The 23666-nt window shown below is 39.8% G+C and overlaps 2 protein-coding genes across 5 annotated transcripts in view; one reads left to right on the forward strand and one right to left on the reverse strand.

The window, feature by feature from the left end:
• SPHKAP (SPHK1 interactor, AKAP domain containing) overlaps positions 1-8551 on the reverse strand; it is a 67156-nt gene extending 58605 nt beyond the window's left edge. For 2 of the 3 annotated variants that reach the window (XM_069024829.1, XM_069024832.1), the window contains exon 1: positions 8467-8551. The gene's annotated coding sequence lies outside the window, so the exon portion shown is untranslated. Of the gene's footprint in view, positions 1-7974; positions 8081-8466 lie in introns of those variants that run through there. The other variant, XM_069024830.1, reaches the window with a different exon arrangement.
• DAW1 (dynein assembly factor with WD repeats 1) overlaps positions 1-23666 on the forward strand; it is a 156790-nt gene that overhangs the window by 80913 nt on the left and 52211 nt on the right. The gene's annotated exons all lie outside the window — the stretch shown is intronic.

Genomic DNA, 23666 nt, shown 5'->3' on the forward strand with positions numbered 1-23666 from the left:
TGATCTCTGAGAGTCTAAGAGTGAATCAGGTCAATGTGTTATTAATTTAATGAATCTGAATTTTTTCCTGGGTGGCATGACGTAGATAAACTGCCACTGCTTTGCAATGAACTTCAGATGAAGTATGAAACTGCTGTAATACCTGGGCTTGACATGGTTAACTTGTTCTCACTGGGATGCACAAGCTCCAGCAGGACCATCTGCACCACTGACTGAGCTCAGGTTAAGCTCTCAGACAACCTTATCGCTGCCTGCAGCGTGATTCTGTCAGTACTTGCCAAATGAGTATTCCTACGCTTACACCTAATGAAAAAAAATATAAACCAGCTCTGCCTATTAACTTCATTAAGAGTAGAGGTTGCCTCTTGTTTCATGTCTTTGGGTGTGTTTAAATTTTACTCTGATCAACATGACAAAGTCTAAGCTCTTTCAATTCAGAGGAACAAAAAAAGAAGTATGCACTTAAATCCAGGTTTCACTGAATTACTATTGTTTCATTAGTGGGGGTCACTGTAACAACTGCAGCTACAGAAAAACACCGTTAATACAGAAGTCTGGTTCTGTGTATCCAAAAGCAACCCATGCAAAGTAAATCTGGCCCTACTGCCTCTTTGTTTCATTACTGGAGTTGGACTAGTATTTGTATTTATATTACTTGTTTATGGCCTGTCACTATTTTTTTCAGTAATTAATTATTTTTCTAATATGTGATGCCTTAAAAGCCTTGCCCTCTGAATCAGAAAATCACCTGTTGCACTCAACAAATATGTACTTACCTATGAATTAACTTTTCTTGTATGAAATAAAAATCTGCTGCTGCTGCTAGTACCAAAAGACACCTCTCTCTTATAGTCACATGCACTGTTCCATAATGCACAGATTTCCAAAATCTGAGAAGTATGGGTATACTTGTAAAAGTACCAAAACTCTGTGTTTGGTAGCTATACTAACATTTAAATCGTATCATACAAACACTGATACAGGTCATGTATGCTACCTTTGGGATTGTGGATAATGTGACCATTGGATTTCACTGAATTTATGGCACGTATTATGTTTAGGATTGAAGGTCTTGGCAGATACAATGTGGTCATTTAACAAAGCTCCCTAATAGCTGTGCTATTACTTCTGTATTTTTACATATTCAAGAAGCAATTTTTTTTTTATTCCAGCTGAGGGGAAGGTCTTATTCCAGAGTTTATGTGAGGATAACGGGTTTTCATTTCAACACCACAGTACGCAAATCTTTTCCTTTTAAAAATAAATGATCTGTTCATTTTTATTAGATGTCTACAATGGTAATAATACACATTTTTCACTGAGAAGAAGGACATTACCCTGACAACATATAAGAGGAACAATCTAAAAGTATGTTGCTGAAACATTACCCTGCTGATTTGATCTCTTTCCTTTTCAAATTGAAATAGCATAGATGGTTATAAATGAGTCTTAGGGGAAACAGATTGGGACCTAATTTAAACACAGTTCTGAAAACAGACAGACACCCTTTCTTTCTTCCTTTAATATTCTGAAGAGCCACTGCATGTAATGAACAGCTCCACTGCAGATGGAATACCTGTATATGAAATTCTGTTAACTACACAATCTCACAGGGACTGCATGAGGACCACAGAAGTTTTTCACTGCTGAAAGAAAATACAAGTCCTATGGAATTCTGTGCATCTTTCTGTTTAAGAAGTTTTAACTACACCACAACAATGTATTCATTCAATAAATTTCAGTTTTTCAGCAATTAATGTAAAAGATCAAAACTTTTCCAGAAAACAGAAAGCTCTCATAATACCTGGAAGATAGTTACTGCAAGTGCATGCAGCCAGCTCAGGACAGTTCCAGTCTTAAAAGTGACTACTTAGGGTTATACAGGACTTGCTGACCAGTTCTGAATTTCACTAGCAGTGAAATATGTACTGCAGCATCAAGTTCTGTGTTAGCAGTTTTAGAAAATAACTTTTTCTTTCAGCTATAAATTAAATGTAATCAAGATTTACAAATGAAACTTTCTTACAGCACTCAAGAATAATTAGATAAAAACAAATTGTGATGCCACAACCAAGAGGAAACATAACTTTGATAAAAACCACCTACCTATTGTGTGTCATGGGCACTTGCAGTAGCCAGATATTTAATAACAAACAGGCAACTCTTGAAGTGAAGAAAATTACTGAGGGAAACTAAAGAGATTAATGACAACAATCCAAAGGTTGACAAGGCTAAAAAAAGAAGTTCTAAAACTCACCCTGGGCAGCAAATAAATCCCAGATATAGTAGTATTAACCTGCACATGCTAATTTTGTAGTTCTGGTTAAAAGAAAACCAGAAATATGCAGTATGGTTTTTTTCTCTCTGTTTCAGTGAAGTAGGAGGAAGGGAGGCTGTACTGTACATGCAGTCTGAAGCACTATCGAATCCAATCCACTGATAAGCAAAAGAGGTTGTTAAAAGATTGGGAAACAACCCCCACAAGTTTCTGACACTCAGATCCTGAGAGATGTGAAGTTTTTCAAAGAGTCTCATCCCTATGAGTGCCAGGCAGGCTTCCCCTTCCTGCTTCTTCCCAGAGAGCACAGCCAGGTGCCTGTACAACACACCAGAAGAGGAGCTGCTGCTGCTGCATTTTATCCAGTGAGTTGGTAATTAAAGCTATTGTTTTGATGTAGAAGTTTAATTAATTTTCCTTCTTCTGAGAAAAAACTAGGGCTATCTGCTGCACTTTTGAGTAAATGCTCAAAACTACATGGCTATCAGTGCTTGCATTCCTGGTCCTTCATGTTGAAGCTGTTTTCCCACTGAAACAAGTCAATACTGTGTCTGAGAGCAGCTGCAGCGAGTGTAATACAGAGCAGCGAGCCTGGAGGGAGCACTACTGGGATCCCTGCCGTCCCAGGTTGGTATCCTCAGTGGAGGGAGCTCTCTCAGCCTCCCTCTCAACCTGCTCCTGCTCATCAGCACCTCTAGCACACCACACTGCCGTCTGTGTATGGGACTTCTGGCTGTTCAGGTGCCAGTCATGGCTTAAAATTTAGAGGGTGCTCTTACACCCAAGTTTAGGCAATGACAGCTGCATGAGAAGTGACCAGGGTTCATTACCCACAGTGCAGATAAAGGTTCCCATGAGTCTATGCCTCCCTCCCTCCTTCTCAGGTAGTAGCTGAACCAACCACACGTAACAAGAAAGAGTAAAGTGATTAACATAGGGCTGAGGAAGGAGATGACAAAACCTTGATGAATTAGTCAGTATGCCTACAATGATTACCAGGAGGAGGTCATAACCTAAATCATATACAGAATGAACAGCACAGCAACAAAATATGGATGTTTCCAATTATCACTGATAGTTGTTAGTATTTTTCAAGTCTGTCCTAGGGGCAATATGTCTGGAGAAGGAGAGGACTGAATGAAGGAGGAGAACGGTTGGTACTCATAGGCAGACTGTGATTAGTGTGACTGACACTACTGCAACTACTGCAGTCACAAACGGGAGAAGGGATGCACAGGATTAGAGCCAGAGCTGAAAGAAGAGATTAGTGGATGTTTTCAGGAAAACAGTGAGAAATTCATGTGGGAGGCTAGGGAGACAGGATTAAAGAATTCAAAACAGACATGATTGGTTAAATAAAGGAAGAAGAGGAGGTGCCAAGCCTGGACACAAGCAGTATGGTTTTGTCACTGTAGTGTGCAAGTGGGTTAGTGAAACAAAGCATGGAAATTCTATAGTTAACTTCTTTAATACTTTTACAAGTCTCTCTCCTCCCTTCACCTACAGTCCCATTCCTCAAGGGATCAGATTCCTCATGCACAGACTTATGACCTTTGACAATTTAGGTTCCTTCTGGTTTTAGCTGATTTTTTTTTCTCCCCTGACCTCACTGAAGGAAAGCATCTCTGAGAATTTTGTCTGTGTTTAACAACACAGGTTAGCCAGGTTAGTGAACTGCTTAAAGTAATTGCCCATGAAAAAAGGGCATAGCATGTTATTTCAGGAATTCCCACCACTGACATTCAAACTAACATTAGAAGAAGTTAGTGAATATTGAAACTTATCAGATAAATTTCCTGGCTGCTCCACTCATAATATCTGGTAAATTCATCTGCTAATTTGCAAATAAAAAGCATACCCAGCAAGTATTAAACTGATTCCTCTGGCTGGGCTGCAGTACTGGTTCTGCATGAGTGCAGAAAAACAAATTTCATCCTCATATGTGATGCCAGCTGCTGCTCTAATGCAGGTAGTTTCCTGATAATGGGAGTTCTGGCATTACACACTTGTTCAGGGGATTTATTAGTTCTCTTTTATTTAAATAAGATTTGTAACACATTTGGTTTTCTTTTACTCATAGAGGTGGAAAAATACGGAGAAAAACCTGTAAGATGTGGTCTCTCTGGTCAGTCTCACTAAACACTACCCATTGCTCCTCTTCACTTATATCATTTCACTCATCACTGACAATTTTTCAGAATAAATTTTTAGTATTGATTTCTGTTTATGTGCTGCTTCTATGTTTGTTTTATTTTTGTTGGCATTCTCTTTTCTTTAATTACTTATTCAAATTAATTGTCATGTGTAGCTTAGTCCCATGGCTGTTGTGCAGTCTTTGCCTGCAACCTTGTCTCCTTAAAGGATCAAAGTTTTTTTTCACTCATTCCTGAAAGCATCTTAGTACAAAGACACCAAATCCGTTTTCTCTGTTATACAAGATCCAGGCTGCTTTGCTGGACCACAGGAGCAGCTGTCAGCTCTGCCTGTGACAGTGTTACAGTGTAAGTTCCAGTGGGCACTGAGTGTGTGCCACATGTCTGCTGCCTGTAAGGAAGCTCTGATACAGCCACAGCTTTTGGATCTCTTCTCAGCTTTAATACCTTAACTTACCTCTTTACATTTGTGGCCAGCCCTAGTACATTCATCAAATGTAAACAGTGCTTGGTTTCCATCAGGAACTTGTAAAACGAGAAAGGCTTTTCCTAGCCATTCTTTGTGCACTATGTGTCACACCAGGCATTTCTGAGATGTAGCAAAGATCATTTTGCGTTGGTGATAGAACATGTGTTTTTATTACATGCAGAGCAACTTCTCAGAAATAGCCAGACTTTCTCTGGGCTTGTCTCTTCACTTTTTATATCATAAAACCTGCTACTTCTCATCCCTGTTGAATGTACAGGCATTTTAGTTTTTCTGAATTACTATTCAGCCCAATGTCACTTCTAAACCCTAGTGCTGTGTCTAATTCTGAATTGAAGAACACTTTTAATTCCTCAATTTCTTTCTAGTATTTACACAAAAAGTGTGTTGAAAGCAGGTGCCAGTCCAAAAGACATGTTGGAAGACTTTTATTTGGCAGCCAACACTTTCACACAATTGGCCAAAACCTGCGATTGTTTATAGGTTTGGTTTCATAAGCTTGAGCAGAGAAACTGCAGTTTTACTGAAGGGGGCAGTTGTATTTCCTTAGGCAGCTATGCAGCAGCATCCCAGATAGTCAATAACACAGGGGCCAGAAACAAGGAAATTCCTGCCTCATATGTAAAAAGTTCAAGCATTTTTATTCCTGTCTCTCACCTGAAGAGGCAAAGTGCAAGGTGGTATATTTAAGATTTTAATGTGGGGGTGTTTTTCCTCCACCATAAAAAACCCCACCAAACCAAAATGAGCCACCATAAAAAGAAAAAAACCCAAACAATAAATCCTTATAGATCACATTTCCAGCTCCCCAACAGCAAGATACATCAAAAATGTCTTTTAGCTGCTTGAAGGAAAAGTGGCAGCTACTAGTACTGTGCAGTTCTCTGCAGCTGCTCATCTGACCTCCAGGCTGTGTTCACTGCAAGAAGCTGCTGCTGGAAATGCTAAATTATCAGTGGAAGCCTGAAGGCCACTTGTCTGCTCTGCAGTGACTGCTGGCCTCCCAACCAAGGGCTTATGCTTTTGCCTTCAGCTGTGGAAGCCAAAGGAAGGGAAGGTACTGAGCAGGAATTAATGTGCACCCTGAGTTTTTGTTGAACTCTGGGTGTGATGGTAGTGTATGATAGTCAGCAAGTGGGCAGAGCTGTGGCCTTGATTTAGGAAGATGAGTGCAGGTGACTAAGATAAGACATAAACAGCCACAGAAACAGGTTAATACCTGAAGTAATTATGTAAGGAAAATTAAAAATACCTTTGATTTGTAACAGTTTGACAGTGAAAACTTTCTTTGGTGAGGTCAGTAAAGCTAACTCCTAAATGCTAACATTCAAAGTTTGTCATTCTCAACAGCTGCTGTAACTAAATCTCAGTTAAAAGTTGCCTAAATATTGTATGGTAGGCATAATGAGCTGAAGGTGTATGATGACAAGTTATCTGTCCCATGGCTTCCTAGATGTGCTTTTTGTAACCAGATTTCCTGGTGAAGACAGGAATGACCTGAATAAACTACTTGCTGTTCTGGTCACCTTTCCTGGAGTCCTGTGATCCTTATTCACTAACAGAAAGCTTATAATTTAAGTTTCAGCAAAGAAAGGGTTACCTTAATTAACAAATAACAAGTAGCTGTCAACAACAAGCCTCAGGAGATAAAAGAGATGAAAGAGAGAACGGTAGCTCTCGATGTAGGGAAGTCTGACGTGCTTAAGCACCGAGAAGGGAATCAGTCTTCAGGAAGATGAAAGAGGTACGTTGCTCACATGAATAAGATTAGTCCTTGGCCTTGCTATAGAAATAGGTAATTTTATCTGGGTTAATAGGCCTATAGCAGAGGTGAAGAAATGACCAGATGGCAGAGCACAGGAATGGAGTAGGATTGGTTTCCTCAGTTCCTTCATACAGTGATGAAAAGCTTAGCAATAATCATGTGGAGTTGGAAGACAGCTGTAGGCTTATGAGGAGGTAAATTTATAACAATGAGAACAAGACTGTAACCAAGGAAAGCAGTAGCTTGCCCAATTCTTGATACCTTTAAGACTGTATTGTTGGAATATCTGTTTATCCTGGGGTTAAGATTGCATTCTACCCAATTTTTGTAGAGTGTGAAATACAAGATGTCCTATCAGATAAACTAAAAGTCTCTCTTGCCTTAAAATCTGCATCCCTCTCTCTTTCAGAATGTGACTTCCCACAAAACGCTAAAGTTTGTATAATCTCTTTGCTATTCATTATGTAACAAAATGCATAAAAATTACTAGCCATGATTAATAACAAAAATTAAAAAGCTAAATCCTTTTCATTTCACCCTGAAATGCCAAGGGAAAAATTGGGAAGGACTATTTCTAGATCAGGCAATTCAGAGCAAAGTGCAAAAGCATTATTAAGCTTTGGTCAGTAAATATTTATTGGTATGAAACACTATCCAACCTAGTCTCTCTAAGGGACTGCTTTAAAGCTTTTTGTTTCTTTCTAGTAAATAGAAGCAATTTGTCCTGCAAGTAATTATCACTCACTCAGGTGTCTTTGTCCACCTCTCCCCCAAGCAGTTCCTCTTGTGTATTCAGGTAGTTATACATCTTTTCACCATCTTCCTTTTAAGGCTATGCATTCGCCAAACTTTATTTCCATCGGTTTTTTACGACTCATTTAAACATTGCACTGGGAGCAACTAAACCAAAACGAATTGTAACAATTGACAAGATATGCTTTTTATCTATGATAGTCTCAAATGGTACAATTTCTATAATACTTCTGTCTGCCTGCTACCCTCAAAATGCAATTTACTTGCGATTGTTGAAAATTATGCTTAACCACATCTTGCATGTCCGGTAGGCTCCTGCTATCTGGGCATCCATTTCCGTCTTGCAGGAAGTTTTGCGCTAATCGGTTGTTCACGACCGCTATAAATGCGCGTTTGGTGAAGCCAGGATAACAGAACTACAGTGATTTTTAGGTTTTTCTTTCATCGTGAAACAACCTCATTTACTAGGTAGCGGACACGCGTCGAAGTGATTTAAGCACAACATCCTAAAGGTATCATTAAGCACTAATTAACTTACCGACTCTCTTGAGATGCTACGGCATGAAAACCAGCTGTTAGAGCAAATTTAGATGACAGTCTATTTTTTCTTTCTATTGTAAGAAAAGCCCTCTCATTCCTGCTTTAGGCGTAGGGGCAAAACCCCGGCGGGCGACCGACCACCTCCTGGCAGGTGCAGCGCGTGGCCCGCCCTTCTGCAGCCGCACGCCAATTCCCGAAGCCCCTCCGCGCCCCGGCAGCGGCTCCGCTCCCCCGCGGGCACCGCAGAACCCCAGCGCGGCTCCTTCGTGACCGCCCTCAGGCCGGGGGACCCCTGCCCGCCCCGCGGGCTCCCGCGCCGGGGACAGCCCGGGCGGGGTGCTCGGCACCGTGCGGGTCCCCGCGGGCGCCCAGCGCCGATACTCACCCGGAGGAACCCGCGGCTCCGCGACCGCCCTCGCGCGGCGCGGCCCCGAGCGGCGCGGCCCGGAGCGCGCAGGCGGCGGCGCGCGGGGAGGGGCGCGGGCCCTACCTGGGGGCGGCGGGCGGGGGGCGCCCGGCCATGGCGGCGGCGAAGGCAACGGGACCCTCCGCTCCGGCCGTGTCGGGGCAGCGACGGCGCGTTCCCGGCGCTGCGGCGCCTCCCGGCCCTGCCCTCCGCCTCTCTCCTCCCCCGCCCGCTCCGCCGCCTCCCCCGGCTCTCCCTCGCGGCCCGGCCCCGCGTGGCCCTGCGCTCCGCGGGGAGGTGCGGGCTGCGGCGCGGCCGAGCGCGGCACCGCGGGCACGGGTAGCCCCGGCGACGCCGTCCCCCGGCAGGGCAGCGTCGTGCTCAGGACTCCTCGCACCTGCGAACCGCTGCCTGGCAGCCGGTGCCCGGCCGGGACATGCGGGGGGCGGCAGCCGGTCGGGAGCTGTCCGCTGGAGCGATGTAGCGGCTGCAGGAGTTCAGGACGGCTGCAGAACTTGCTGGCGTTGTGCTCTGGCTGCAGTGTGGGAACAGGGACGTGACAGGGAGGTGCTGGGTGACTCCAGCGAGAAGCGGGCGATCCTTGCTCGGTCCTTGTTACGAATGTCATGATGTTCTTGGAGCCCCAGCCCCGTAAACCATGTGATTTGAATGACGGGGATTTCTTTCTGGCTGTCTGAGATGGTGACACACAAGCATTTAGAGAAGGAGCCTAGAGTTAACTACAACTTATGTCTTGTTTTGAGCTCATTCAGGCTATTTTATTTGTTTACTTTCAGCAAACTTTTCCGGGTTTGTTTGCTTTTTCTTTTCAAGAAAATATCGAGTGCATTGAGGCTCAGCTCTATCGTGTTTGCATAAACATGTCAGAGAATCTGTGCAGCGCAGATGATTAGAACTGGTCTCTAGTCATGAAAGGAGAGATTAAAAGCACTTGAATCACAAGTGATGCACGGTGCAAACATTGTTTTGAACCCAGAGCCTCCTGGGTTCAGCAGGAGTCATTTTGGCTCGGGTGTGAAATCTGGAGGGCTGGAGGCAACTGCCATCGCCTTGTAGTTGCTGGCAAGATTCCACTTCTGCTGAGATTTGTTTCCAATAAGTCTAGGATCAAGGTCAAAGCCCAAGATCTGCTCTGTCCAGTTAGTTGATGAGTATTATGTTAGTTACGTAGCAAGCACTGCTCAACAGGCATTCAGCAGTAAGAACTTATGCAAATCTACAAATGCTGCTGAAAGCTTGGTGAGCCCTGCTCTTTAATCAGTGCTCTGTTCAGAGATTTGTTGAGTGAATTCAAAGACGAAGAGGAAGTGCAGTAAATCCATGTTTGGACAACCTTTTTTTTTCGTTTCTGCAGTAAAGATTCAGTGTTTCTCTTCTTTAAATACCTCATTCCTTTGCCTTTTCTACACCTTGCTATTCACTTTAGTTGGCACAGCGTTATGAAATTGTGACATTTAGTGAGTTTTGGAACGGCCTGGGGCATGTGGAGAGAATTATTTTATATATTAAATTAGGTTTTATTCTCTGTTCCAATTTACAGTGCAGAAATTTCTTAACTAACTTTGGCCAGAGGCACGGTATCATTTAACTACTGAACCAACACTTTTCATTGTTACAGAAGGCTACCTGAAGGGTTTGTTCTTGGTGACTTTCATATAACCAAGAGGAGGAAGTTTCATCTCAATTTTTAAATATCTTTTAAAATTTTGTGCTAAGTTTATGGATTACACCTTCTGTCAACATGTGAAGTGACACAGGAGACAGCAAAGCTAACAGCTATGTCATGGTGGCTAAAGTTAAAGGTGAATCAAAGCAAAGGGAAGTATTGGGTTTTAAATGTAAAGTGGAGAAGCTGAGGAAATAGACAAAACAGCCTAGCAGGGAGGTTGTACTAGATGATCTCCAGAGGTCTCTTTCAACCCCAGCTTTTCTGTGATACTACCTAGGTGTCTCTTAGGCTGCATTTAGGCTAACGATTAAGGCCGGTCAGGGCTTATTTGCTTTGGAGATATGGTTTTTGTATTCATATAGCTGGATTTGCAGAACTGCTTCTTCAGCGTTGTTGAAATGTTTTGCTTCTGTTGTGAAGGAGAAAGACAGGCAGACCTTCAGTTAGGGACTGAGAAAGGGAATGACGATTTTCTCTCAGTGTGTCACTCTAGAAGTTCATAACACGTTTTCTACTCTAATTTCAGATTTTTTGCTCTTGTGATTTGTCAAAAGGGAAGAGCTCTGAGACAGAAGGAGGGGAGAGGTTTTCCCTCATTAGGGGTGGGAATATATGTTGTTGAGTCTCACCTTTATGTTTCATCTTTGTTCCCTGATGTGAGAAGGCTCTGAACCCTCATTTTTCTGTCGTAAACACTGCCATTCATTGGTCCCTCACTCCAGCAGATTGCACTGACATTACCAGTGTACTGGTTCTTTGTTTGATTTTTATCATATCCTTGTAGTTGATGTGAAGCCCTCTGATTCTCAGCATGTAAATTGATTTCTTTTTGTTTTTGCATTAGTAAATCTTTTTTTTTTCTGTTTCTGTCATCCTGCAAAAACTCCACAAACTTGTTGTGGAGACATGTCCTCTTCTATTGCTTCTTCTCACTATTTCAGAGCTCTTCTTTGAGCCAGCCGTTGCAACTTGACTTTGCAATCTATCAGAATTGTCCTTTTCTCAGGTAGCCAGCACTCCACTGACAGCCCATAGTCTTTATTTTTGAGGGATTTAGCCAAGTACTACTTTGTGCTTTTGTTCTTATTCCTTGACAATGTTGGCACATAGCCTAAAAAAATTTTTTCTTTTTCCTGGAATCCAACTTGACAGAAGAGAACTGATTACTGTCACACATTGACTTGTTTCAAAGCTGTCACCAGGAGTGTATTTTTCTCTCAGCTTTTAGATATGAATTGGCAACAGGAAGAGAATACCGTGGCATTTTAGTTAGCTGTCTTTTATCTGTCAGCCTAGGACACTGTTCCCATACTGGATGACAGAAGGTTATGGCCAGAGAATACAATAGTTGTATGTTTTAAGGGTACAGACTATTCTAGTTGTTAAGATTTTGCTGATTTCAGCTTTTATAAAAACCCAAAGGGCTACTTAAAAATAATTAGTCAGCCCTTCTGTTGGGAAGATAAGCAGAATAAACTGCTGCAGAGCTGTTAGTTTGAACTGACAGAAACGGAAACAATAGCACCAAACTGAGCTGACTGTCCCCTAAGAAAATATGTCAGTTGTTCTTGAAAATCAGAGGGAGCCAAACTTACACTAAGACTTTGATTAGACTTCAGCTATTCTTTGAGATACTCAAAAGCCCATCTGGACATGGTCCTGCACAACCTGGTCTAGCTGGTCCTGCTGAGCCATGGGGTTGGACTAAGTGCTCTCAAGAGATCCCTTTCAACCTGGAAGATTCTGTGCTTCAGTAGATTTGAAGTTTTGTTCACTGCCATACAGTGAAAAAATTCCCCCAAAAACTGTGCTTATGCATGACTTGGTTTGTCTCAGGAGCTCTGCAACTCTGTACTGACCCTGTAACTGGATAGTATTTTCAGGAATAGATCAATGTTGCAGGGGACTGGAGGAAACAGCATTTTGCTTTCCACTTCTCTTTGCTTGTCCTTTTAGCTGCTTTGTACAAAACTCCCTATTTAAAAGTACAGAGGTGGGAAGCTTAGTATGTTGCAAAAGCAGGATCAAAAACCTCTCAGCATTTTGGTATTTTCTGGACACAGGCATAATGTTTCCAAAATAAATATGATATTATCAAATCCCAAGTACAGGGACAATCTCTCTTACATAATAAAAAAATTTGATCCAGTTGGGACGATCAGGTCCTAATCCTAATAGGGTCCTTTGGGCACTAGTGTTAAGCAACCATTATTTTTGGATGAGCTTCTATTTATCCTCCTTACCCATGTTTGCTGTGCAGTTGGTGTGTGCACATGCACTGCTGTTTTGATGGATATTTAGTTAGTCCCTTACAACTAAACTATATCCCTTTTCCAATGACTGTAAAAGGGCTGCTTCATGGTTGTTGTGTAGTTACTGAATTTTTTAAAATATAAGTCATCTAACATGGTTTATATTTGTCTACTAGGTGTTTGTTTTCTGAAATGGATATTACAGTTGGCTGTATTACCGTGTGTTTGATTATCGTGTGTAAGCAATGACCTTGTGCTGTCAGGTTATTGATGAGGTTGCATAATTCTCTGTGTTGTTGCTCCATAGATAGGTTGAGTACTGGTGCTGTAGAAGGACACATCTTTTACCCAAAATATCAGGTGTATTTTGTTTGTAGAGTTGCATTGGTTAAATTGTTTGCATTGAAGATTAGGTTGTTACTTTTTACATGTTAATATGTTTTAGACAAAGTTTGTTCTCCAATACCTTGTTTGTTTGTTTTGTTTGTCACTTTGATTTGATACAGGTTAGGGGTTTTTTACAAAGTTTTGTTCTGTCAATCAAAGTCCTTTTCCCTTTGAGATGTGTACTTGGGCTATGACTAAAGCACCCTCAGTTAACAAACCAGAATTGAAGAGGTGTTGTAACATGTTGCAACAAGTAGCATGACTCACATTAATTTATATCAGAACAGATCTGGTTGACAAGATTCTTACTGACAATGGGCAGGAGCTTTAGAGAAAGATGGTCTGGCCAAGATAGTTGTTGAATGTAGCCAGGAGAATAAACAGTTGTTTGTTGCTTCACTCCAGACTGCGTGACATGGCTCCTCGTTTAATAAATGCAGCTTGTTGCCATAGAGCATGGGTGCGAGATGATTTATTTTTCATCTACCTACATATCTGCAACTACAAAGAGAATTTTTTCTAACATAACCTCTTTTTTTTTTTTTTTTTGAGTTAATAGGCAAGTTTAAATATTAAACCTACTCAGTCTGTCTGCCTGTCTCTCTCTAACTCCCAAACCTTCACTCTTTTTTCAGCCTGCCTGCATCCCTGGATGAAATGAGGGAAGAGAAAGGGCTAGGAGATTGCATTTAAATTCTGGAAAGATAAATCAAGAATAAGATGTTGATCCCAGATTTTTGAAATTCTGAATAGTTTGTTGTCCCTCTCATTCCAGTAAACTGGAGAGCTCCTATAATTGAGTGTTCCAGCTGATCTCAACTGTATTATTCCACAGGGAAAGGAGCTGGTGTTTGCAATAAGCTCAAACTGAGCCATATAGTTACTCTTAGGTCAAAAGTAATGCACTCATTTTATTCAGAAATGGGCTAGAAGCTGATAATAATAACCAGCTGGTAGGCAATGAACCATCATGTGTAGCATTAACAGAAATGTTTTCGGTATCTGAAGGTGATGATGCATGTAGAGTAGACAGAAGGTGATACATTCCCAAACACACTTTGAGTTCATCTATGCTGCCCTGGGTTTTTTGATAAAGGTGAAAAAAATGCTTTTGCCTTCTGCATGTTCTCTGAGCATCCAAAGCTAATGTCCCATGAGCTGTGAGAATAAATTGTACAACTACTGTGTCTTTGCTCTTGCCCCTTCCTGCAACTCCAGCGGTTGTTCAGAATGCTGCTACTTACTTTAAAAGGCTGTGGTAATTAAGTTCAGCTCTGTTTTCAGAATACATGTAGATTTTTAAATTATTCTGAATAATTAATGAAACTGGGATCTGGAATTCTGAGTCTTCCTGAAAATCACTGGAATTCATTGCTAAACTATTTTTGGAATTCTAGCTGCCATCCTTCAGTGTAGTGTTTCCCTCAGGCTTCATATCTTTGGCTGTTCTCCTGGGTGAAATTTTCAAGTGCTGCAAGCAGTTAGTTTTTAAATAGGTATTTTATTTTGTCTGTCCCTAGAAAAAGAGGTCAAGTCAAAAGACTTAATAAACAGTTCTCATAGTAGCTATCAACAACAACTTTCCATATTTCCTTCATGTTAATAGGCAAGTGGAAAACAAGAAAATGTAAAAGAAGTCAAAAAGAGGCTGAAAAAGCAAATTCAAATACCAATGTAACTGGTAATGCAGAATGTTTGATTTGATAGGGTTCTCTGTAGCTATAGTGCTCTGTGCCTTGTGAGACTGCTATTGAAGCATTAAAATTGCATAGGTGATATGAACATACAATTAAATTGTGGAAAAAAAAAAGCTTTACTTTTTTGGTGGATTTTTCATCCAGAGTATACCAAATGCTGTGTGCTAATTTTCTGTGTGGATTATATATTCATGAGATGCAATGTGAGAAATTGCTCATGCAATATATTTGAATAAATGACAGGATATGCTGACAATAAAATGCAGGTGTATGAAAAGAGCAGGACAGTTACTACCAGTAAAAAAAAAAATCTTCAGTCCTTCAATCTCATTTTAGTTGTCTCTGGCTGACTTGCAAGAGAATAACAAAAAGCTAGCAACCTTTTAACAAACCAGAAGGACTTAAATAAATATGAAAACCCTGACCTTTCATGTTTTTCTTACTTTAGGCTGCTAAATTACCATGTACAGTTGCTTAAATAGCTGCAGGAGGGGAGATGGTAAACAGATGCCTACAGTCACGTACAAAGTCTTCTGGAGTTAAAAGTTTCAAAATTACCATGAAATCAATTTTCATCACCATAGTAGCTAATGGTATTTCTAGAATCATAAATACCAGTTGTTAAACTGAAATGTGTATTTCCACTGTAACAGGTACACAGGCATGAAAGCCCCTCTGCACAGCCCTTTTATCATAGTTCAGACCTACTCTGCATTCTGAGGAAATTTAAATAATATGACCCCTGCACCCATAATTCTCTGTATTTTTTTCAGCAAGCTTGTAAAAATTATAGGATAACTTTTTGAGATATCCATGAGAACCAGGATTGCATCAGAGCCTAAGTTTGTAAGGATTGAAACACTTTTGAATGAAATTTTGTTTGTAGGGGAACCTAGGGATAAGACAGATCTATAACTAGAAATAAGGCACACTTTGGGAAGGTTTTAAGTAGGCAAAGGCAATTTCTTTTCTAGTTCTGTACAGAAAGAGCTTATCTAGATTTGTGGAGAAGACAGGAGTGTGTAGAGCTTGATGACATTCTGAAATAATTTTTTGATTTATGAGAAAAAATTAAAATTTAGATCTTATAACTACATGTGAAGGCAGGCATTTCATTCCACAAATCTCTGCTTTTGACCTTATGCTTTTTGACTTCTGTCAGTGAATTTGTACTTCAGTGTTTAAGTTATTTACATTTTGATATAGGAAACAGTAATAAAAATGAAGCAAGCCACATGTACTTCTGCTATGTGTCTGACTTAATTCCTAAAAGTATAATTATTTGGAGTCAGAGAGATGTCTCATTTAAAAAGGTAATTGAAGATTCATCTAGGGAATGATATATTTGAGAAATAAGTGAGTGTTTCATGTGGATGTGCAATGCAACTGCACTTGAATTGGATGAATTGCTTATGATTGGAAGAGGAATGGGTAAAATAAAAACATTTTTCTTTTAATGAAAAATTTTGAAATGTATGATTCCCAGCCCCAGCTTTTTGGAGGGCTTTTAGGAGATGAGTTGTAATAGTCTGAGAGACATTTTACTTATGGTGTATGTTGAGCATTTGTGGAAGACAAAATTCAGAATATTTCTGGCATAGTTAAGTATAGCCAGAAAGAGCAAACATGCAGTAAGTATTTAATGAGTCCTAGTTTGGTGATGGTTTGGGGTTTTCTAAGTCTAATTTTATATTTCCATAGTTTTTGTTTGTGTTGCATTTAAAGCATTATGAAGGTCTGCTGTCCTAGCAGACCACAATAGTTAGGGTTTCCCAGTCTTAAGAAATTTGATTTAGATAACAACTGAAGATCTAAGGACAGTCAATCACTGAAAATTACTGTGGGATCACTCCTCTTGGGAGTGGCTGGGAAGCCATCAGTAAGAGTGAGTTTAGCATTACACTGATACTACAATACGGACTTGCTGACTTCCTCAGATTCTTGCCAGTACCAGTTTCCATATGAAACATGAAAAAATTTGAAATTAATTTTGTTTGTTTGAAGAAAACCACAAACAAATCCAAAGCAAACAAAACCCAACTATATTAGCAGAAATAGAGATCACACTTCAATGACCTCTCCTATAAGATTGTCTTCTCATGCTGCTATAAATGAAGAGTTTGGGTCTGATGTTGTACAGTAAACTAATGTGAAGGAAGGATTGGGTACTTACTGTGTAAGTGTAATGTTAAAAATTGGTCCAGGTGAGTAATGCCATAAAATTTTAATTCTGGCAAAAGGATCTCTGCTACTAAACTATAAAATTATACAAATATATTTCTTACACTATTTTGATTATGATATTCTGATGTGAAAATCAGGAGATGGGAATTAGTGTAGCTTTTTCTGCTGTAAACTATAGTTCATATTTTGTGGTGTAGTAGAATTTTATCTGCAAGTTATATGGTTTCATACAGAAAACTGCTCTGTAAAGCTCTAAATATTTACAGGTTGTTTTGCATTTGGAGTATGTTTGTGTAGTACTCAATTTAAATCTTGATAAATGAAATTTAATTGAAAATTTGTTACTTGGCCTCATAGACTCATAATTGTAGGCTCAAAGATACAACGTAGAAATAGAAACATCCTTTGAATAAAATGTATAATTAGCTTGGGAGTATGGAATGGAGTGGAGGCTTTGCTTTCTCAGGTGAGTTTCGTTCCCTTTCTGGTATTTTTGTACCTCATTGGTTCTCAAAATCTTTCATACAATAGAGTAACTTCAGCACTGGAACATGGGGTTTGCCATCTCAGGCTGTCTGGGGTGACAAAAGCATCACCCTGATGGATTGCTTTTGTGGCTGTGAACCTAGTGAAGAAGATTGACCTAGGTCTTTAATTTTCTGTATTACTGTTCTAATTAGCAGGCTATCATATCTTCAAAGACCACACTTGCTTGATAAGCTTTATCCACTAGGTGTGTAGCTGAGTTAACGGCTTCCTGGTCACTGTCTGAGTCCTTTGTCAGAGAAGTGTGAAAGGTGCATGAATGGATCAGGTGAATGTGAAAACCTGTCTAATGGGTGGTTGGTTCGCCTGCAGCATTATCAGGACTCACTTCTAGATGTATGCACATTGATTTTTGTCTTGGACTCTCCCCGGACTGTTAATTCTGTCTGTGTGGATTCACCATTTGTCTGATATCTCTGTATATGGACTTGTCAGTCCAACAAGAAGTGCCTTCCCATGGCTCCTGACTGCTGGAACCCCCAGGTCTTCCTGCAGTGTCCGTGCTGAGAAACCACACAGGGTGTGGCAACATTTAGGTAACTGAAAACGTACTATGTAATTGATTACTACATGCAGAGTGTGTTTGATTCATGGCACTGTTAGATACAGAGTGTGCCCAGACTCTGTGCACAGCACATGCAGGGAATGCTGGTTCTCACTGGGAGGGTTGCACTTCTCCTGCCTCCATCGTGAATTTTCAGCTGGAAACATCACAAGCCTTATCTAGCCCTCAGTTTCCACAGGTTACTGAGAGAACACGTTAATGCAGGCCCTCCCACTTCAGGGATGATAATTTCAAGAGTTACAGCCTATATTTACCCTTATTTTTGTTTTTGGAGTGAAGTGATAATGTTAAAAATAGAAGAATTTGTCCATTGGCTTATAGGTGAAGTTTTTCTAAATGCTGAAGATATTGTGACAAATTTTTTCACTGACTTATACTAGCTGGTTATTTGTAGTCCATGTAAAGTAATTATTGGACCTTGGAAGTTTCTCTAAAGCTATTTAAATACATTGGATTCGATTCTGCACCACTGCATTTCTAAAGTGCTTTAACCATAGCATCTTTGGTCCTAACCATGAAAAAATTTTTACAGAATGTACAAAATTAGTGTTGCTTAGAGGTGAGAAAATACATATGAAAATTTGTTTTCAAGAGCTAATCCTTTTTTGGTTGTTGTCCAGAATGATTTTTGTTGTTGGTATAGAATGAATAAATATTGGAAAATTAACATTTTTTTAACATCAGTGACCTCTAATGGAAAATTAATTTATGAGGTTTAACTCATAAACTATTAATTAAGATGACTACTTCCCACTTTTGTTTGTTTGGGCTTTTTTTTTAAGCTCTGTGGGGCAGCCTCCTGAGCAATGTGTGAATAACATCACAGGCTCAGGCTATACTTGCTGCAGACTGTCTTTAGAGAAGGCAGTGCTAATCTGAAACTGTACAGCTATTGCTTTTGTATACTTCTAGCACTTCTGCTCTCTTTGAAACAAATAGATCTGCCAGCTCATGGTAGTCTTTAGAGACTCATCACCAGAGTAGCCATGTCATTAGACTTTAATCAGGCCACAGTAATCCAGTGACAATAAAGATGTGTGTAAGGATAACCTTTCAGTCTAAACAAATGGAGACTGCCTCTGTTTAAGGACCCACAGATAATGTGAAAATATTATGAAGAATTTTCTTAGTGCATGTTGATAGTCTGACAATGAAAGTACATAATAATTTGGAAAAGGGTCTGACAAAATGAAAATATTTTATTATATTGATAGGGATTTCTTATATGGCTTAGATTTCATGGTGTCGATCACTGACCTTTCAATTTTCCAAAGCTGAGCCATATTTACTTACAAGTAGGTAAGTAATGGCTAATTATTTATTTTATTTTGGAACAGGAAGGATTAGAGTTCAGATGGTTTAAAAACCCCCAAAACATTAATTACTAGGTATTAGTTCTTGAAATGAAAAGTATTTTGCAGAATTAACAGAAGTCAAGGCCACAAATGATAGTAGGACGAATTTGTAAAAATATCTGTTGTGGGCATTTAATTTTAAGTCTCTTAAAATAAGGCACAGGTTTTGCTAGTTGTTTGTTGGTTTGAATGTAAAATGTTGCAGTGTTGCTACTTACTGAAGTTTGTAAAAAGTTACTGCATAATTCATTTGAAAATCATGACAAAATTTAAAAACCACTGCAAAAGTCCAGTTTGTTCAGTGTTAATGTCTCAGAAGAGTTGTGTGAAAATCCTACATAAACCCCCAGAATTCTCCCAAACTCACATTTTGCACGGAGCGTTTATCACTTGTACCTTTGGCTTTTACAGACATGCCTAATGACACCTCCTGTCTTTCCTGTATTACGTTTTCAACAGGCAATATTTTTCAAAACCAGTCAGCCTTATCCACGCTATCCATACAGAATATCATATTGCACCACTGGGATTTTTAGGAGTTCCACTGTCAGTAATTGATAATTCAGCAAATTTAAGAACTGTTTAATCTTTCATCATAGATTTTTCTTTGCCATTCTGTTGTATTTCCTCTCCTGATCACCTAAAAGGAAGAAAAATACTGTGCCAGTGATACCATAGGTTTTAACTTTTACATGTTTCAAATTCTGTACTGCTTAGTGTGTAACTGAAGTTTCTTGTAGCCTGTTAATTTCTGCTCTCTCATGCTAGGTAGACATAACAAAGCCTCTCCAGGCCTGCTCTTCGAGGACACTCAGACCGTCCTAAGCCCAAAAAGTATAAACCAAAAGGCCTCTAAGGGGGCGCAAGTGGAGGGGAAATTACATCATTAAACTGAATCTTTAATTGGAGAATTAACCCTGATATGCAAATGAACCAAACCTATAAAAGTGTGAAGAACTCGTGACCTGTCATCCATCTTGGGGTCCATCTTGGGAGTAGCCTCTGGCTCCCCAGGGGTACCTTTGAAGGCCTTTCAAATAAATACCTACTTTTATTCCTTTACTCCTGTCTAGTCTCTGTTTCTAGGAGGCCTCTTAAGGCATCACCAGCTCCACTACTTTTTGCAGAGCAAAGCTGGTCTTTAATTATAACCTTCAGCATTGGAGTTGCCAACTAGTTTGGAATCTGGAAAATGTTATATTCTGTGCAAGCCTTTTCATAGGCACAGCAGACCTAATTTTGGTCCTCTGCAGGATCAAAATTTTTCTTCATAAATTGTACCTGTTCTCTCTTCTGACTGAATCTCCTGCACTGTGAGTTCTCTGTGTATATGTACGTCCTTGGTATCTGCGCAAGAGCACAGTGCATGCATTAGAAATCTAATTTTTTCCAAATTTTTAATTTGTTCCCTGTGTTCTGCTACATTCACATCATAAAATCCTTTTGCACTCTGAATTTCCCTAGGAAAGAGGAGTTTTAGAAATTTTGAGGGGGGGGTTTCAAGGAGACATATATTACCAATGTAAAAAACACAGTCTACATCTTTCTCTCTGAGTGCTCTTGAGATGTTCTCAGGAAAGAGAGCTGATAAAAAACAGGCTCCTTTCTCATTGACTTCTTGTTGCACCTTAGACCCATCCTCATAACAGCCACATCTGGGTTTGGGTGCATGTACGTACAGATGCTAACTCTGATTTTGGGCTTTTTGTGCTTAGTGACCATGCCATCTGCTGGGGATATTTTGGCTGAAGTCAAAATTCCTTGAATAGCTCTTGACATTAATTATGGTGTGTGATTTTTGAGATTTAAATTGTGATGGTATTGCTAGAAAATTTTGCTCTAACACCTCGGATCTCCGAGGCATCTGTACAGTCCTTCCAAAGGCATATGTTGCTGGGGGTGGCTGAGCAGGGCCAGTGCACTGATATAGGGCCTGTTTCTTTCTTCTAATCTTCAGTGCCATTCACAGCTCCTGTAAAGAGCTGGCATGTACACTAGGACTGACCTTCTAATTGTCTTTTGCACCTTTTTGGCCTGCCAAAATGTTTGTACTTCACAAATGAATGGACTATTTCATTGTGCCTTTACAGGGACCCAAATTTCAGTTCACTGGTTGGAGAGGGAAATGCAGGAAGCCTGGACAGGATTGTAAGAAATGCAGTGTGAGTAGTGGTCTAAAGTCAGGCTGAGCACCTCTACTGATCCCAGATCTCTCAGGTTGCATGTTCTCTCCCCTCACTGAAGTCAATGGCAGTTTCTTCTGTTTCCATTCAGGTTGCAGTGTACCACCTGCTTTCAGATTCCTAAAAGTCATACCCAATTTTAAGCTTTAAATTTCCTGCCAAGCACACCAGAGTTTCCACTCATGCAACTCTGACATCTGCCATGTCAACAGCTCAGCATATTCCTGGATGCAGTGCAATCTGACCACTCACCAAGCAGCTCAGACCTTTAGCAAGCAGCAGTAGAGCCCAAGTGAGAATAGGCTCAGACTGGTGTTTGGGCTTCAAGTTTCTGATTTAGGGCTCTTTTGTTTCCTTTCTAATTTTTTAGCATCTATTTAAAGAGCCTTCAGCAAGATATTATACTGCATGTACAGACCTCATTAAGGGTAGTCCATTCTAACAACAGAAGTATGTTTAAATAATTTCCTGAATGTAAGCCTTGCATTTCAATTTTTTTTGGTGATAAAAGTTAAAATGGAGTAACAGTAGAGCCATACTAAAGCAGCTTTGTCAAACTGAGTTTGTAGTTCAGTAATTTAAGTACAGCCTGATAAAATTAGACCTACTTTGATGGGGTTTTCCCATGGCTCTCAATTACAGGTTGTTAAACCTTAGGGAAAGGCAAAGCTGATGGTAATTGTATCATGTCTTGCTTCTCTGAATGCCTTTTTTATTTTATGCCATACTGAATTGGTATGACTTTGGTTGAGCTTTATGTATGCATACTATAAAATATTTGGAATAGACTCAGGAGTATGCATTCACTCACTGCTCCATGGTACATGCTCAAATTTCTTCACTGTCAGTCTTCCAAGCTGAAATCCCTGCAACCATTCCCCTACTCCTATATAAAGCTGAACGCTGCATAATGCTACCAGGCCCTGCACTTATTGGGATTATTTTTCTGTTGCTGAATCTCCTTTTACATCCAGTCTTGCTCTCTACAGCAATCATGGCAGAAGTCTTGAATTTCCCTAGCACACTTTGAGTCTTATAAGTAAATACTACCTGCTTTGATACATGAGACTGTTTTATGAGGTGTTTGGACAGCTATGCTATTCATCCTCCATAGGCTGAATTTGAATGTGCTGGAGGGAGGAGGGGGCAGACAAGTAGGGCAGTGGGTGTCATTCCCTTTCTTTCAAACACCATTAAAATTGCCTATTAATATGGAGTACTTAAACTGAATGTCACACATTAGTATGTGTGTAAGATTCTTGATAAAATATAAATATTTGAATGTAAACTACTATATATACTATCTGATATTGTCTATAGTTACCTTCAAGTCCAACATTTATGCAAGGACTTAATCATCCTTCTTGGAGCTAATATTTCAGCTTGGTTGCAGTTGATTGATCTTGTCCTCAGTGCAATATCAAAATGTCTTGTGTGTTGCCTAAACTCTTCTAAGTTTGAAAACCCTTGTTTTGAGGAGCTCTCCCTAAATATTTATGCAGACAAGGGCTTGATCTTCACCTTTGATATAATGTCAAAGGGTGAGATAGTCACAGCTTGTTTGCTTGGGTTTTGGGGGTTTTTTTTCCATCTAAAGGACAAGAGGGGAAGACAGAAGTCCTCCTTATATTCTAGGTAATGGCTTTAATCAATGTTTTGTCAGGAATTGTATGGTGCGTGTGTGTGTATATATATATAAAATAATCTTATTTGGGGACGGGAGAATTTTTTGTTTATTTGTTTTTGATTTATTTTAGTTTGGTTTATTTCTATTTTTATTTAAGAAATCTAAAGGCAAGCTCATTCCTAATTTCTGGTTGATTTACAGGAAAACATCAGGAAATAAATATAAGACTGAGCTTAAATTTTATACAGTGTGGACTTGGTTGATTTGTTATTGGAATACGAAGACTACTGATGCCATGGGATTTAGAGGGAACTCCTCTCCTTGGCTTGTATGAACGAGGTCAGGTCATATGAACCTCTTAAACCTGACAGAGTTCTGTTTTGTGTGAAGCATGAGGTTTTGCATGGTTTTCATATCTCAACTCAGTTCTCAGCACCTCCAAATTTTTCTTAAACTAAGGAGTAAAAACACCAGAAATAATAATAATGACGAGGAAAAAAAATACAGCTTTGGTATATCAGCTGTGTAGTCCTTAAGTTTAAGGGGGAAAAAAAAATAGACTAGCTTTACCACTTTAATAGTGTTTTGGACATAGCTAGTTTTTATCTGTCACCAGAATCTTCAAATATTCTTGTTCTTATGGAGCCTTGAAGCTGTTTTCTTGTCAGAAAACACTTGCTAAGAAGCAAATTCTAGAGAAAGAAATAAAATTATTGTGTGGGTTTATAACATTCTATAAATGTATGTAAATTGCACCATGGATCAAAAGCTCATTTATACTAGCTGATAATGAAGCTA

Source organism: Aphelocoma coerulescens, chromosome 9 (assembly GCF_041296385.1).
Source record: "Aphelocoma coerulescens isolate FSJ_1873_10779 chromosome 9, UR_Acoe_1.0, whole genome shotgun sequence".
NCBI lineage: Eukaryota > Metazoa > Chordata > Aves > Passeriformes > Corvidae > Aphelocoma > Aphelocoma coerulescens.